Below are 13,962 nucleotides of genomic sequence, written 5' to 3'. Positions count from 1 at the left end.
TTTGCAAAGAGCAGTGTGGTTTTTGACTGGGCTCTGTAGCCCCTGCTAGAAGGACAAAGCCCCTGAGCTGTGCCCATGACCAGCCTTCTCTGAGGAATCTGGTGAGTGAAGGCAGCGCAGAGGAAGCAAGAAAGGAGAAAAATTGATCCCTGATGATTTTCCCAAGCACTTGATGAGGGTTGGACTGCCTGGACAAGGCTAAAACTCAACCCAAGGGACTCGTCTTTGCCACAGACCCCTGGCTTTTCCCTAGTTAAATAGAAGATGCTTCAGACTGACTTTTCAGTGTTTCTCTGAATTATCTGTATGTTCTTATCAAACATTGCAAGTACTTGCACTTTTTTTCCCCCAAAGAGCTGAATCTAGTCACTTTTTTCCTCTAGGGTTCAGAGGAAATGGAAAGGTACTTAACTTATGTTTTATTCATTGCAGTCACTATCTCTTGTTAATTTACTTACATTATTTACAGAATTTTAAAGTATTTTGTGTGTCATGCAGCATCCCAGGCCCTATAAAATGCTAATTTGCAAACTGTATCAGAGACAAACATCTTTCCTGGGCCTCTAGGTAGACAAAGGGTCATCCTCATTCTTAATTTATTTTTTATGATTCTATATTTAAATGCAATAAAGCCTGCTTGAATGGCAGATCTCAGGCAACCCACTTCTCTGTGGTTAAATTTTATGAAGATCCATTGTGGTTGTGCTATTGGTACAATAAATTTAATTTTTGATCTAGAGCCCTTAATTACTAAGGATGACTGAACCTGGTTTAAAGCACGGGAACAGCTATCTTGGATCTTTGCCCTCAATGGGAATGAACATAATGTTTCAAAAGTTCAAGTAACTTTATGAAAATAAATTAAGTTTTATTTCCACAGTTGCTTCTTTGCACTTCCTGATTCCCGTGAGAGAAGTGGGGGAAAACTCAACCCCCAGAAGGTTCTTAATGGTTTAGGTTTTAATCTCATGTCTGTGAGCTCTCAGCAAACTGGTCCAGCTCCCAGCCTTGGGGTGTTGGAATCTTCTGAAGTGCTGGAGCAGTTGACACCATAAAACTGGCCAAGACATGAAGATATAGGGACATTTTAAGGTAGTCTGAATCACTGTGACATGTCTGAACCCCATGTTTCCTGCTGCTCAGTTGACTCCCAAGGTTTAAGGCCTATCAATAGGAAACACAAGACAGTAGATTCCAGTGGCTTTTGTGCTGGCAGGTAAGGCCAGAGGTGTGTGGTCACCACAGCACATCCTATGAGTGTCTCTTGGTCACAGTGGTTGCCACCACTGGTGTCTGCTGTACTTCTTCTGGTGTCCCTGAGGTGTTCCTGTGCTCCTCTGCCCAGCTAAGAGGACATGGTCATCCCACTGCTGATGGGGATATCCAGACCTCTCCTTGCTGCTTGGGAGAAATCTTAGGTGAAAATGAGATGCTTTGCTGTGAAGCATCACATTCCTGCTTGCTGAATGTGGGAACAAACAACCTTGTGGGTCTGGAGCTGCTCCAGGAGAAGGGAGGCCAGGGCCGTGGTGCAAAGGAAATGAATGGCGAGGTTGGTGCAGCGTCAGGTATGATCCTGGTCAGTGGCCAGGGATGGATGGGCACCAGGGCACCAGCCAGCTCTCCCTCACAGACACAGCCCTGGGCTCCCACCATGGCTTACAATTCAGACAGTTCCTCCTTGGCTCCTCCTGAGGTCTGCCTGAATCAGGATGCCTCTTCGCCATCTCTTCAGCTTTCAGCAGTGCATCATGTCAGTGACATGTCAGCTCCTCCATTCTCTATGGAAACATCACATCATGATAAGTAAAGTGATCTAATCTCAAAATTAATGTAAAGGTGGCATTGAATGCTCTGACATAGTGTAGAGAAACAGTGCAGAGACATGTTTGCAGACTTGAAGACTGCCAAATTTGAGCCTTTTAGCCACCCTGAAAAGTGTTTCAGGGTTATCATGTTGTCATCACATTTGTTTTTCTGTGCTTGGAGTTTCATGAAAGTTTCAAGATTTTTCTAGTGAATGCATCATGGAAATTAATGTACAGTAGTGTTGTGACTGCCTCCTTCATTCAGTGCAAGGTACAGGGCTTCACTGGATAAGTGATCCTGCTTGAGGTAGAGCACTGCAACCAGCAATCTGAGCTCACCTGGATTACCCTCAACCCTCGCTCCTCGGAGGCTAAAGCCAAGTTCCCTTCATCTCACGACACAGATATTGCTTCATCTGTAAAAGGAGCTCAGTGACAAGAAACAGTGTGAATAATGGTGTTAGTAGAAGGGGACATGTCCCTGCTGTGACACTTATGATATGTGATATTGTGATGTGAAAGGCTTGGCCCCAAGATAGCACTGGGGCATTCTGTGGGTTTGAGCAGCTGCTCATGGAGTTCTCAGTGGAACAGCTCTGCCAGCAACCGGGTGGTAATGATGTCCTGGTTTACCCTACCCCAGTCACAGCCAACTTTCAGACCCAGCTCTTTGCTTTCGCTGTTTTCAGTCCTGAGGTAGTTTTAGGTGTAACTGGTAAAGTTCTCATGAGGCTGGTGGATGCTCCAACACAGGTTTTTGGAGGGAGCAGCTGTTTCCAGCTGTTACGATACCTCTTTTGGAAAAATGACAAATACTTTTTTTTGGAAATTACTGGGAAACCTTGGAGCTTTTCTACCTCTGGAAGCCAGGGAGGTCTTGTGTGACTGATACATTCTTCCAGTACTCACTATGAAAAGAAACTCTAAAATCTAAAAGAAAATCTAAAGAAACACTGTTCACTAGATACTGCGGTCCTGGCTACCGTCTCCAAAGGAGCACAAAATACTTTTGTAACTTTGAAGTTCTCTAATCCATGCGTCCATGATGGACACTCATAAGGACAAGCTGTTCCATTCTGCTGGATTGATTCTAAGAGGAGCTGGGTGAAATGCAAGGCCATGGAAGACTGAGGAGTGTGCTAACTACAGCTAGCTCAGGTTTTGGGTTGTGTCTCTGCTGTTAGACTTTGTTTTGGGGAGAGGTCTTTTCTAAATCAGTAACCTATACACATGGTATTATGCTGCTCAAAATTTCCTTGTGTGTGCACTGTAGCCAGAAGGAGTACACTTAACATCCAAAGCTGTCATTCTACCGAGGAAAAAAAATCCCATTTACAAGCTTGTTTGAAAGATTTCCTTCCCCCTTCATCTTAACCAAGAAATCAACATGTTAATAAATGCAAGCCCCAAGAATCTGAATGCTGCTCAGACACTGTGAACGGGCTTCTCTGCAGCAGTGTGACTCCCTGGGAGCCTGAATGCTCCTCACCCAGTCCAAGAACACTCTGGAGCTGGTTCTGCCACCTCCAGTCAAGTCAGAGACACAGCCCTGGCTTAGGATGTGTTAGATTTATCTGCAAAGCAGAGATGATAGCATATGAACTTTGATAGGAATTAGGAATATGATAATTTTTCAAGTCATTCTTTAATATGTCCTTATGAAATGGAGAAAGACATCAAAAGTTCCCCATTGGATATTATTGGCAGCTAAATTTAAATATGTTCCTCTTCCATCCACGATCTTGTCACTCTCTTGCTGCCTTGTTCCAGAGGGCCCATGGATCTAGATCACCTTTTCACCATCAGTAAGACCAACAATTCCTCCAAGCATTCTCTTTAAGTTGACTTGAATATGCGTTGCCAAATATTCTTCCTTTTCCCAGACCTTGGTTTCCTATGAGGTGATAAAATCCTTCTCGATGGTTTCATAAGTACATACGATGTAGCATTTACCAACATTGGTTAAATCTAAATAAATAAATCCATCTGTTCCCCCAAAGAACCTTTTTCTTCTGTGATGTCAAAGCCTGGCCTTGGTGACATTATTAATAATCACAGGAATTGCTGTGATTCACCAGGAAATTACTGGCTAAAGCAGTCAGAAGCCAGTTACTGAATGGAGGAAGAAAATTATTCTCTTCAGATAAGAGCATGGGAAAAGAAAGAATGGAACTTTAGGACAGGTTAAAGGATCTTTTAATGTGCAGAATGTAATATTCCCCTATGCGTGGCAGAGATGAATTCTTTTTTTGCAAGGTAAAGAACCTCCAAGGAAATACATTCTAAATAGGCTGATGTATCCAGGTACAACAGGAAGAGAATGATACAATTATAAATCTGTGTACCTGGAGATAAATGAAGGGGGCAACTCTTTCTCTGAGGGCTACACTGGAATGCTTCCTGATCGAAGAAACCTCCTTCATGCACATGACAGTTAAGATATTCCAAGCTGGATCCCCCACCTGATCATTTCCAGTGCACTTGCTGCAGTATTATACATCCAGGATGTAATTTGCTTTAGTGAAATTGTCATTTTTAGTCCTAAGTAGCTGGTGACCACTGGGCTAAAGACAGCTCTCCAAAAGTGACCTTGAAGATCACATCCTTGTTTAAATTACAGAGAAACTCTGGGGCTGCATAATAAGATGTTGATTGTCAGGCTGAGCAAGCAAACTGAGGTGAAGATGATGCTGGGAAGAACTGCTGCTTTGACATCTCTGCCTGCACTCTTTAAAATGCTTTTCTTGATTCTCTGTTCATTCACTATCTTCCCTCAGCAAACTTCCTGGAGATAAGCTTCTGCTCTTCTTGGACAAATATTTTTCGGCATAAACAGGGAGGCAGAGGGACAGCATTTGTTTTATACCTTGGTGAAATGATAAAAAAATAATCTCCATGTTCTGCAGCCCTTGAACCACTGTTCCTTTGTGGTTTGAGCAGAAATATTTGGGCTGTATTGATTTCTTGTGAAATGAAATGTTAACAAATGTGTAGCAACAATGGAAGTTGTTTTTTTCTCTTTCTTGTGAATTTTATGGGCTGGAGGATTTTTTTTGACCTTTATTCCCTAAGCTCCTGGTTGGAAATTGAATGAGGTTCATGGGAAAACAGTGTAACAATTAGTGGCGTGTTCAGCTGGCGTCTCTCTCCCTGTGGGGTCTGTGTCACAGGAACCTGCCTGAGGTGTCAAAAATGACAACAGTTAAATATCTATGAAACTTTGCAGACAAGGCAGCACAAAAACAATGTTGCTAACTTTTTTCTTAATTATTATTTTGAAATTTATTAATAAATATTCTCTTGAAGGGGGAAGCTCCTTGGCAAGTTAATCTCATTCCTGGTTTAGTCCTGGGTTTTCTGCAGTGTTATGAGCCCATACAAGCTTTACAGTACCCTGCAAGCTGAGGCAGCTGCTGACAATTGCCTGGGAGCAAAGCTGGTTCCACACCATGCTCCAGAGGTGCCAGCAGCTGTGGGGGAAAAAAATTAAACCTTATTGTGCTATTTTCCATCTCCTAAGAGAAAAAAAAAAGGCTACCAAGGAAATTAATGGAGATCAGCTCCTCCTGGTGCCCACTGAAATGTTGTTTTTAAGCTGCAGATTTTATCTAAATCTCGGCAAGGTACATCCAACCGCTGTGCTTTCTCTTGTGGCACTCAGCTCCTGAGCTACCCTCCTGCACTGCTGGATGTTCCCTGCTCTGATGAATCAATCCCATAATATTCCACTCCTCCATGCATGACCTCCCTGTACTCTAGGGTTGTCTGCAGGGTTATCCAGGTGCACTGCTTTAAGTACAAGCTCCCAGCACTCTCTCCCTCCTGTAGTTTATAGCTCTCACTGTTCTGGCATGGAACAAAAGGATCTGACCTTCCTGAGGGCAAGCAGGGAAGTTACTAAATAACCGAGTTCTCCTTTTCCCAAAAGGCTGTAAATTGTGCTGAAATAGTGTTTTCATGATATGCCGGATGAGAAGCTGCTGTTGGCCACTGAATGATTTTTAATTGAACATGAACCAGAGGAAATGCTTTGCCCCGGAAAACTCCCACCTACTTTCTCCTGCAAGAGCGCACATATACTGCCTATCCTTGTCTCAATCTGATGGAAGCACTGGCAGAGTCCTGTGGGTCATGGAAGGTTCTGGTCCACCCCAGGAAAGGACACAGAGATACCATCCAGCTTTCAAATCGCTGCTAGTGTTTCCTTGGAGTGCTCAGGAACAGCTCATGGTCTTTGGACTTGCTGAAGATTTGGGCATGTGCTGGGGTCAGGGAGGGCAGTGCTGGAAAGCCTGCAGCACCCTGGGCTTGCTTGTTTTGTTTTGGACACAGCCTGGAAGGGGCATTGAGCAACCTGGTCTAATGGGAGGCATTCCCACCCATGGCAGGGAGATGGAACAAGGTATTCTCGCAGCTCCCTTCAAACTAAAACTTTTCTGGGATTGTGTGGCAAGTCCACTGTGCCAGAGGGATGAGAAAAAATAGAGGAAATGGCTCTGCCATTTGTTGAGGAAACTTTCATTAATGGTGGCAAAAGAAGGTCACAAAGCCAGAAGGTCAATGAACTGATTTGTGCTGCCTGTCCTCCAGCTGTATATTATCTATATAATATATTATATTATATATATTATATTTCTGAAGAAAGCAAGACAATTGCCACAAGACTTATTTTTTAACCTGTGCAGCTTTTACTGAACACCCTAAAAATCTTAGCTTCTTTAGAATTTAATCCTTCAAAAATTGGCTCTCACACACTTTTTCTCCTCCTCTTGGTTATTTTCTTCCATGCCTTGACATTATTATACTGAGCCCCAAAGTGTGGAAGCAATGGTTCAGAGCCAAAAAGTTCTGCTGGAAAGAAAAAAAGTATTTCCATGGCTCCTCTAACGTAGCCAACTTGTTTTTCTGTGGCTCCAGTTTTATAGGAGAGATTTGTGAAGTCCTACCCTGAGATCACCAACTTATGGAAAAGTATTTGTGATTTCTCCCTCCCCAGCCAATAAGTATCAGTGCTACTTTTCACACTATTGCAGAATGACCCCAATTAGGCTTATTAAAGTTAGTTCTATACTAATGTTGTGGCCATGATCCTGCAAACGCCTCTGCATATCTACAGATATTATTGATATTGAGTTTTTGCTAAAGCCAGTGAGGCTGGATCTGTGCTGAAAACTAGATGTCAGGGATGGGAGAACAAAAGCAGTGCCCAGATATACACTGCATTTTGTTGTAAGGGAAGACTTTCTGATCACTGCTGAAATGTTTAAGATAGGTTGTCTACACATGGAAGCAAGAGTTTTACATAAAATAAGACAATATTTTCCTTAAATTAAAACAGAATTCTGAGGGTTCAGGTTTTCTTTCCTGTCAAGGAAAATTTGAGTTTAACATTTTTATACCATGTTATTGTGACTGAGCATTATAATGATGTCTTCATTCCTTCCTACCAAGTGTTGCTGCTGCTGCACCAGTTGCAGTTTCCTCATGAGCTTCTTCTTCCTCTCCAGGGCAGTTTCTCAGCACAGGCAGGAGCAGCACTACTCCCAGGGAGCCCCCCAGCCCTGGGAGGGCTGGCTTGTGCCTCATGCAGTTTTGCCACCTGGAAATGCTCTTCCTGCCCAAGCCGGTACCCCCAAAGTGAGCAGTAGTTGCAGGAGGTGACAACAGTCTTGAAGCTGTGCCAAGCCTGGGCGCATCCAGCTGACCTGTAAGTAATGCTGGCCTTGCACCCTCCAGGGCTGGATCTCTGTCTTGGCTTGGGATCAGATGTCCCCAAGGATGACAGTAGCCTGCCTCTCATTTGTTTCATGCTTCAGTAAGACAGAGCACTTTTTTCTCATGCAATTTTGACCCTTCCCCTTCTCAGGTCTCTGCTGCTGGGTTGTGATTTCCAGGAAAGGCCTCCTAGTGTCTGCCTTTGTTCTTTGCCTAATTGAAGCCTCAGGAAGCCTCTTAGGAAGGAGATGTGCATGGTGGACATGAGTGTGCCCAGGTTAGATTTGTTGTAGATTTGTTCTCCTATTGAGAACTTCTCAAGCTTCACCACTGCCTTGATTCACCGTGTGTTTTCTCCTCTGGATTATGGTTCTTTATGTAATTAAGTAAACTTATTGCTCCTTAGATAGAGGCTACATGAGAACTTCCCATTGAGATTCTTAAGAGTTTTTGGTTTTGGTGATTCTGAGCTATTCAGAAGCCTGGTGTTGAATGTATTAGAATAGATGGAAAGAGTCCAATTGATTTTGGGGGGAAGTTTGCTTTACGCCATTCACACAGAAGAAAGGACACCACCTAAAGATGTTCCCCCAGAGTATTTTTCCCGGCAATTTCCCAAGAGCTGAGGAAGTGGGCAGTAGATTATGCAGAAGAGCCACCACAGGTCAAGGGAAGCCCTCAGCCCTTGCCCAGACCCAGTGGGCAGCTGCATATGAACAGTGGCTGCTCTCACAAATCCATTGCTACCCTTTGCTATGGAGATCCCTAATTAGACAGGAGTGCTGGAATCTTTCCAACACGTCTCCCCTGCTGGCTGCCCTCCCATTTGGTCATGCTAAACGAGTAGGTAAATAGGCCTTTCATGAAATCTAACACCCGCCCTACCTAATCCCCCCTGCCTTCAAACTGTGGGGCTAATCAGTTGTTTTGACATAACTGGGATACAAATTCTATAAAGAACGTTGCCAAGAAAAGTTCAAATCCAAGACCAAGATTAATGAGAACTTCAAAGAAATTTGCCACCAAATGTTACTAATTTAGTACACCCTCTGTTTGAAACCAATGACCTAATTGGAAACTATATTCTTTAAAAGCCTTTATGTTCCAGCTCTTTAGTATTCAAGAGGTGACTTCTGAGATCAGAGTGGGTTTATGTCATTCAGTGGGACAGGACTGTTGGTTTCCACTCCCACCTCCCTAAAACTGGGATAAAATATCCTGCATTTGGTGATTGTGCTCTTAATGTACAATAAATAACAGGTTTGTAATCAAACAATTTCCTCCTGTTCTCCAATAACTGAGTATAATATTACAAATCCCATAAAGCTGCTTAGAGAAATAACAGGTCTGACTGCTGCTTCACATCTTGCCAAAAAATCAGCACATCAAAAAATTGTAGTTAGCCTAAGAATGCACATTGTTTCACAGAACTGTTGGTACTACCTCTGCCTTCCCAGAGTTTCACCAAAGTCTAAACAGCCGTATGCTCTGGACTTGGCTATGGATTTGGGAAGAAAATCTGAGGAGAGAATCCTCACTGATGCCTTTAGCAAAGATCAATCAACCTGCTGTGGAGATCAGGCATACTGTCGTCAGCTGAGGCACTTCTCTCCATCTTGTGTTCTTTCTAGAGCTCCACAGAGCTCCACACCTTCCTGAGAGGGTCCTGCTGTCACCTGTGATGAGGCTGCTTGTCCTGCATCCTACTGTGCTGATCCTCACCCCTAGAGGCGGGACAGATGCAATCTCATACTGGACACCCTGCATGGTTTTGCCAGGGGATGAACTCAGATAGAATGAGGCCTTGTCTTGCCTGCTGCTACAGGTGGAAGTTTTGTGTAGACATACATTCTAAATCACTGCTTTCAGTATACAAGGAGATGGAAAATATCCCCACCTTGGACATCTACCTTTGTGTGAACTGTACCATCCTCTAGCACTGCCTGTTTCTCTGCTCTGACTGCAGGGAGGCTGCATGACAGCTCAGGGCTGTATTTTCAACCCTGAGCATCAGTGAATCACAGATTCCCAGAAGGACTGGGGTTGAAAGGCACCTTAATGTCCATCCAGTGCCACCCTCCTGCCATGGGCAGGGACACTTTCTTCTATTCCAGGCTGCTCCAAGCCCTGTCCAACCTGGCCACTTCCAGGAATCCAGGGGCAGCCACAGCTGCTCTGGGCAACTTGGGCCAGGGCCTCAGCACTCTGACAGGGGAAAATGTCTTCCCAATATCCCATCTAAATCTACTCTCTGGCAGAGTGAAGCCATTCCCCCTTGTCCTGGTACTCCAGGCCCTTATAAGCAGTCTCTCTCCATCTTTTCTGTTGGTTCCCTTCAGGTGCTGGAAGGCCACAATGAGACCACCCCAAGGCCTCCTCTTCTCTGGGCTGAACAATCGCAATCCTCTCAGCCTTTCCTCACAGCAGAGCTGCTCCAATCCTCTGGAGGACAGGAAGCAGCTATGAAGCAAAGTCTTCTCAAAAAAGTCCTTACTGTTTTTCTGGGCAAAATAACAGCTCTGGAAGGATCTGAAGATAAGATTTTGGTCCATACTCCTGAATAACCCTTAAGTGAATTATTTGGGATGTACTGCAGCTCATTTCAGACACTAGAGAACCTGGGGTACCTAATTTGCCAATGCTGACATCTGCCATGAAGTCTGTACTGCAGTGCTGAGGTGACAGTCACACTGTGGAAGAAGTAATGTCATATTTTGACATAAAGCCAGACTTGAGCATCTTACCTGCAACTGCATAGGGGGATGAGAAGCTTCTCATGGGACACAGCATTCAGACCTGACACACTCTGAGGATTTTCTAGTAATTTGGACATGAGGTTACATGATCTCTCAGGCTGAGAGCTGGTGTTTTCCATTCCTAAATCACAGTGGATTTCCCCCTTTCTGTATAAATTAAAATGCAGAGAGTAGTTATCAGTTTAAAAATTAAGGAATAGCAAAAAAGAAAAGGCTGGAGCACTTTGGATACATTCAACCTTTAAGAAAGATTCCTTGTTTTCACATCAGTGATATTTTGCCAGCAACAGCTTAGTGAACATCAAGGAAGGTTTTTCTTGGGTTATTTTCAGAAAACAGTTAAAAAAAAATTAAAAAGCCTAAACCAAATGTGGTCTTTTGCTGGCTGAGGAGCTGATTCCTGCTGGGTGTGTGTTACCTAATGCAGGCTGGATACTCAGCCTGGTGATGATTGGTGAGGTTTGAGCAAGTTTAGCTTAGCTGCATGGTTCATCCCCACCAAAGATGTTTCTGTGAATGTCCAGTGTTGCCAAACTAATTTATTAGATATTTTTTAGTTTCTGATCCTATTTGTGAGGATCCTTTCCCAATCCAGTGAGGGCAGAATCCCCCGGCAGTGCTCAGTGCTGTGTTAGCAATCCTGCATCTGCTGAGGAGAGCTGGATATTGCAGTGATTTCCTCTTCAGGCCTTACAGGCCTTGTGGGGTTCATGCCACCTTAGGAGTCTGGGCAGAGTTTGAAAGGCTTAAGTGCAGAGAGACCAAATTTCCCAGAAAAGAGAAATTTGTGTTTTATAAACCCCCCAGCACCCATTTTACTCACATCTATTTTATGATTATAATTACTTAGATCACTTTTTAGATGAAGAAAAACAATAATGAAAGAGTAACTAAATAAAAAAGCTCAGAAGAAGGAAAACACTGTGGTTTCTGCTCAGAAATTTTAACCCTTCAGCAAGAAGAAAGGCTGGATTTTTAGAGGTCAGGGAAAAGGCTGGCTTGTAACTACATATATTCCACTATTTCAACCTTCTCTTTCCTTCATTCCTGCCCTTAATGAAAGGTGAATCTCCCATGCCTTTTCTATGCTTAAATGAGTTGTGACTTTCCAGATGTCTGCAACAAAATTTGGCATTATAAATACATATATATATAATAAATATTAGATAAATGCACACACATAATAAATCCACCTGTATAATGCAGTTCAAGTGAGTTTAGAGGGCAGGTCCAAGCTCCAGATGATCCTTTGTACCTTTACCTCTGTGTGATGGGCACCAGAAAAAGCTTACCAATGGGTTCTGTGCCTCTTGTTGCTCTATCATGGATGAATTACTGGTGCACAGAGCTGCTGCTAGTAATTTCCAGGAGATTTGTGGGAACAAAGCCAGAATTTCCTGCCAATGGGAGGCCTAATTCCCACAGGAATGCCAGTGTCCATCCTTGCTGGCGTGCACAGGGTGGGGAACGCTGCAGCTCAGCACAAGAGAAGGGGGATTGAGATGGGGTGCTGCAGCAAATCAGCTCTGTAGGTTGATGGAGCATTAAAGGATCATGCCCAGGTGATAGAGCAACTGTCTCCACCCCTGGCTCACCTTGAATTCTCACCTGAATTCTTGCAGGGCTCACTAACTACTGTTCTATGTGTGGGGCAACACCAAATATCTGACCCTCTGCCAGAGTTCCCTGTTGGGATCTGAGTCTGAATGAGGCTTTGCAGCCTCGAACAAGTGATTTTATGTGAACTAGATAAATAATTAAGATAATCATCAGTCTGGTGGTATTTCAGGCCCCTTTCACACTCCAGCAGAGAGATTATAATCCTGTAAGTGCTTTGGAGTGTGATAATTTCCAAAATAAGTGAAACTTCGAACCAAAGACTGATGTTTGCTGGAGACCCTGTGTCCTCATAAAGACCTCTCATCCCTTTTCTAGTTTTCTCTGTGGTGGAAGCTGCTCTTCCTTCTTTTGTAAAACCCCACAACACATAGGAAGCTTCTTCTTTCCAGGGGCTTCCACTGCCCTGGGCTGTGCCTGACTGTTTGAGATGCCCAGAGGTCAGAACACCACAGGTATTGCCTGAGTCAGATATGCTGAATTTTATTGATCTTTTCTAGGTGTTTAACCCTAAAAAAAGGACACAACATCCTTTTCTGGACCATGAGCCCTGGGAAGCAAATGCCGTGAACCTTTATACCCACTACAAAGTGCATGGCGGCCTGCAAGGAAAGCAAGCACACATATTGGTTTCTCTGCAGTGCCAATCAGGAAGGGAATTAAAATTATGATATGTTGCCATGGTAATGAATTCCCAGGATTTGGCTAGAAGGAAAAGTGAGGTTGTTGCTAGTTGCTCATGAATTCCTCAGTAGGCTTTTCAATACTCTGTTTCCTTTAAATGAAATTGGAGAAAGACTTGCAGTTCATAGTGAGGATAAAAATTTTATGAAGCTAAATCTAGGCAGTGTTTTAATGTCAGTCAGCATTAACCCACAGCATGAACACATAAATAATTGAAATTTCAAATACCCCTGGATTAGAGCACCAGCAGCACTTGAGGGCCAGTGTTCCACGGGTGTCCCGAAAGCTCTCCAGCCTCTTCCGCAGTATGCTGGGATGAAAGCACCCATTCCTACCTCCTCCTCTGCCCCACCTCTTAGAGCATGTCTTCTAGCAGAATAAAACAAGAAAAATCCAGCAGTTCCACTGGCTTGGAGCAGGTGAGTTGAGCTGCTCAGGGGAATATTTGCATCTCTCCTGAAGACCAGGTTCCTCCCTACCCATAGGATCCCGGCTGCAGTAAGCAGGGTGGCTGTGAGCTGGAGCTTGTGTGTTTGACTTCCACTCTGCCCCTGCCAGAGCCAATAAAGACAATCTTGACACAGGCAAACAGAAAAATAAACACAGTTAATAAAAAAGTCATAGAAATGTATCAGAGAGAAGGGATTGCAAAGCACTCCTTATTTGTGAAAAGGGCGATGTTTGGTTTTGAAAATTAATATTCTATGGAGATTTTTTTTGTTTCTCAGACACCATGATCTTAGTTCTTTCCTTACATCTATGACAAGTTTAAGTCAGGCAGGCTGAAGGTTAATTTGGAAAGAGAAAAAATAATAATATAACCCAAGCTTTGAATATTTTCAGCAAGAGTAATACCAAGAAAAAGAAACCAGCCCAAATGTTTTCTCAATTTTTTTATTTTTTATTTTCCTTTCCCCTCTCCATTTTTATTAGAGGCAAATGACAAAAATAGAGGGTGAAAACAGATCACTCATCTGCAGGGCAGGACAGAGGTCCAGCAGGAAAAGAAAGGGGACAAAACCAAAGTACAAGAAAGTGAGTTTTCAGAGATTTCATGGAGAAAAAAGAGACGTTTTCTGTGACAGTGACATGTCCTACATTAAAAAGGAAGCTCAGATGAAAATGTTTCACTAGAGAGTAAGAAGTGCCATGTGGGGACTTTTTCCCTCTGCTGTGCCCAGGAAGATAGGGACACGGTTCCCCCTTCAGCTGCCTCTCGCTGCCCTCTCCAGCAGGGGCCCAGCTCTGAGCCCCCCCCAGCTGCTGTCTCCCCTCTGCCAGGACCCTCACAGCCACTGCCAGCTCTGCAGAGCCCTCCAATGAACTGCACTGTGCAAAGACCCTGCCAAGGTGCAACCCTTGTATTGCAAGTGTCTTGTTTT

Source organism: Pseudopodoces humilis, chromosome 21, assembly GCF_049639895.1.
Source record: "Pseudopodoces humilis isolate 2021_Gansu_Grassland_sample_001 chromosome 21, ASM4963989v1, whole genome shotgun sequence".
In the NCBI taxonomy this organism is placed as follows: Eukaryota; Metazoa; Chordata; class Aves; order Passeriformes; family Paridae; genus Pseudopodoces; species Pseudopodoces humilis.
The sequence above is the reverse complement of the archived record's forward strand: the minus strand, read 5'-3'. Positions refer to the sequence as shown.